The 4,130-nt window shown below is 35.3% G+C and overlaps 1 non-coding gene across 1 annotated transcript; it reads right to left on the bottom strand.

Moving 5' to 3' along the window:
- Window positions 1-2,235: 2,235 nt before the first annotated feature.
- Window positions 2,236-2,325, bottom strand: LOC140750502 (U6atac minor spliceosomal RNA). The gene has a single exon (XR_012103218.1). It is a non-coding gene; the product is annotated as a U6atac minor spliceosomal RNA (small nuclear RNA).
- Window positions 2,326-4,130: the final 1,805 nt, after the last annotated feature.

Here is a 4,130-nt window from a genome sequence, read left to right as displayed (position 1 = left end):
AGCCTATGTAGTCTCTTCTGCTATTTTTTGAAGAAATTATAATAGAAAATAATAGAAAGAACATCACTATGTTTCCCCCCGTCAGATGGTAAAATAGGGGCTTAATGTTTATATACCCTTAGTTTTAAAATTACAAATGTAGTTTTTTAGAAAATATATTAAAGGCTGTGATAACAAAATAAAAAAATAAATGATTTCAACCTAATTGGATAAAATAGTCGTTGAAATTTTAAATTATTTTGTGTTATACGTATACGAAGTCGTAGGCAAAAGCAAAAATAAATTGGCTACTTACTAATGTAATATTCGACTGCCTGTTGATGCACGTTATATCAAAATTAATACTTCAAACAGACTTTTAATTTAGGGTAGATACTATGCAAACATTGTAAGAGACTACAAGATTAATAAAGCTACAGTACATAGATATAGTAACCCAAATCATTACTGTTATACATTAGGGATCCGCCCGAGGCAAGTTCGTAATACGTATGCCTTACGTGAAAGACAAAAGATTTCTGCGAAACTTACTCATACAATAATCATAATAAAAAGAAATAGAAGCTTCGCTTTTTGTGGGTAACGCACTGATGTGTTACGCTAATTATTTTTTTAGAATATAATTGTAATATCAGTCAGCCCGGGATCTCCAATTTTTAGGCGGGGCAAAAACTGAAACATGCCGCCCCCGATTATTGATATGTATTTAGTAGCTGACTCGGCAAACGTTGTGTTGCCATATAAATAAAAAAATGTTAAGGGTGAACAACCCATATCACTTAGGGGTATGAAAAATAGATAGTAGCCGATTCTCAGACCTACTGAATATGCATATAAAATTCGGTGAACATTGGTAAAGCCGTTTCGGAGGAGTACGGTAACTAACATTGTGACACGAGAATTTTATATATAAGATTTTTACCGAACTATGCCTTCGCCTCGCGAATAATAATGTCAAAGTTAAGTAAATTATGAGTAACTCCTATTGTCCATTCGGTTGTAAAGGTGAATTTGGCCGCCCTCTGAATTTGCCTGATATCAGTTGGTTTAGTTGTATAGCTCTACTCTATGATTCTATCCTGGGTGACATGGACACACACTAAGATAAATACACAAACACCTAGATCCAGAATAGAAATCTAACTTCGTCATCATCGTAGCTAGGATGCTTTGGATAAGTCATCCCCATCATCAACCCATTATTGCCCCACTGTTGGGTAAGGGTCTCCTCTCAGAATGAGAAGGATTAGGCCATAGTCCACCGCGCTGGCCAAGTGCGTATTGGTAGACTTCACATGAGTTCACATACCTTTGAGTTTTTTTATATAAATCTCTTAGGTAGGTATTCAGGTTTCCTCATGATGTTTTCCTTCACCGTTTTAAGCAAGTGATAATTAATTTCTAATACGCCCATAACTTTGAAAATTCAGAGGTGCCTAGGATTTGAACCTCGGACCCCTCGTACCCCCCCTAACCATTAGGCTATCACTGCTTTGTGACATGGGCACACACTAAGATAAATACACAAACACCCAGATCCAGACTAGAAATATAACTTCGTCATCTAGATATCTAACTGGCCAGAGATCGAACCCGGAGCCCACTATGACAGGCAGCTATTAGTACATTTTATCGTATCACAAAGTAAAGCAGGGTAGTATAAGAAGACTCAGTTGATAAGTAGATATAGATTTATAATTATAGAATCACAATTCACAATATAACAGTTATAAATATTTTAGGAACAGACTATGAGTTTAGAGAATAACAATTATAGCCACGTTAATCGTCAGCACTCGATGAAGTCCACGACCAGAATGCTCCTCCCTGTTCACTCGAGCGCCGCCATGATGTCATCCCCACTTTACGTACCCTCTCTCATTGCAGATCAAATTAAAGACTTATTATTTTAATGTTTTATAATAAAATGTGAACTATTGACGACAACAGTAGTATATCGTATTCTATCATATCTATAAATCGATATCATTTAAATACGAGTACTATTATCATAACGTAACCCTCCGACGTAACCGTTACAAAAACGTTTCACCAGTACTTTTTCCCTCTCATGGCGCGCCTATTAACTGTACCTACCTTTTACTTTTTCTTTTTGTTATCGAGGGGGAAACTTTCAAAAGGTACCCGACAACGTGGGAGCGACGCCGGGTTAGGTGAGCTTGACGCTTGGCAGGGGATACCGTAGCCCTATTCTGGTCCCGGAACTACAGGGACAAAAAAATGTTGTCAAGATTGTGCCCTTAACCATTTATGTGTTCCATCCTTGTCAAGGGGAGTGCTAACCGTCTCTCTTTAAATAGACACAAGTGTACCTAATTAACTTCAAAAATACTTTGTGAAACCTATTTACCTCCTTTACATTGTTATTAAAGGTATTTGGAGTACATTTTCCCAAAATTAGGCGTCTTGCTGACTTTGGTCTCAACCCGTGTCAGTCTGATGCAGATCCATGCATGTCAGAGAAACTATTTAGCTGTTTCTTTTTTTAAACAAATGAATGTTTCCTTTCAGTAAATTTTGCTATCTCCCGTATTAAGAGTACTTTCCGTCCGGGTTCCACCCTGTATATGCTCGAATAACATTACCCTCCGCTGTCATATAAAAATTCTAACAAAGAAAATTTGTAAGGTAAGTCTAATAATTTTGCGATTACTTCTCGAAAATAAATTTGTTAGTATAATTATGTACTTGAAACTAATTTATTACTAATGAAGTAAGGAATTAGCAATTAAATTGATGCTAAAACGCCTAACATCCCACCTAATGTCAACAATAACATATTCCACATTGCTTCATCTCTACCTACATAAGCTGTAAAAGTTCGTCGAAAATCTTAGGCTGCGACTTCGTTGAATTTAGAATATTATACTTATGTTTCAATTTAAATAAAGCTTACGAACCACACCGGTAAACAGAATTCCGCATTCCGTCAGGCAATTCTGACTAAAATGTAATAATTTTTAACAGAGCCGATCAATTCAACTAAACCCAACATAAAATTGAATTCAACTTTGTCATATTGGTTTGATGCCATTTCGGACACAGACAAACAGACCGACATTTTTTAACGAAATTGCTATTATAACTTGTTCTCAGTTCAAATATATTTCACGTACAGACACGCGATTATTATATGTATAAATATAGATGTGATGAAATCGAAATGCAGGTCATTACACTGCAAAAGGTAATAGGTAATTACAGTTTATTGCCTCGTTTATCTCATTAAGTACCTACAATTGTGGAAAGGTATGACTCGGGTTCCCTTTAAATGGCTCTAATTCACTTTTTCTACTGACATTCTACTATATATAGGTATAAGGTTAAGTGTTAATGGAGCAACATAAATTTTGATTTTATTTACGTTCAGATAGGACACGAGTCTATTATGTGAATTTCCTTTTTTATAGGGTTCCGTACCTAAGGGTGAAAACGGTATCCTTGTACTACGCTTTGCTTTATCCTTATTATTCTGTGGCTACGATCACAACTTCAATCAACCTTCAACTCTAATAGCAATTTATATTTTACACATTGTGTAGTACAACTGCAACACTAAAAAACTAAAAAAATTGGTGGCATGGTACCCTGTGTTTGAAGTCAACTCGCACTTGACCAACCACATGAACAACTGAAACAAAAACATTAATGCCGCTAATACTGTTGAAATATATTTCACTTTGACTTACTACCTAAGGAGTAATAAGTCGTTGATAAAACTTACTTCTCGTGTCCGATTTACTGCTACTAAAAAGTTGATTGTATTTGGCTTAAAATCAGCATTAAAGCTTCATTGTATAGGATAATGAAGGCCTCAGCTCTCTGTCAACAGTAAACCCGAATTTTACGTATCTTTATTGAGGTCTTAATAAGACTATTGTTCGCCCGCTACGAAATTGAGGTATAAAATGTTGTTATTATGCCTCCTGGATCTACATATTATAAAACAAGTTAAATAATTTTGCGCAGAATGTTTTCATAATATTTGGAGGCGAATTAAAACAGGATTTTGTGTTGATTGTTTAGATTTCTGAATATTTTAACGTTTGTAAATATTGCACGTATTTTAAAATGTAAATACGTTTCTATTTTAGAGAAAATACGCCTTA

This window comes from Epargyreus clarus, unplaced genomic scaffold (assembly GCF_041222505.1).
Source record: "Epargyreus clarus isolate Ecla_fem2 unplaced genomic scaffold, WU_Ecla_fem_2.2 ptg000019l, whole genome shotgun sequence".
NCBI classification, from domain to species: Eukaryota; Metazoa; Arthropoda; class Insecta; order Lepidoptera; family Hesperiidae; genus Epargyreus; species Epargyreus clarus.
The sequence above is the reverse complement of the archived record's forward strand: the minus strand, read 5'-3'. Positions and strand labels throughout refer to the sequence as shown.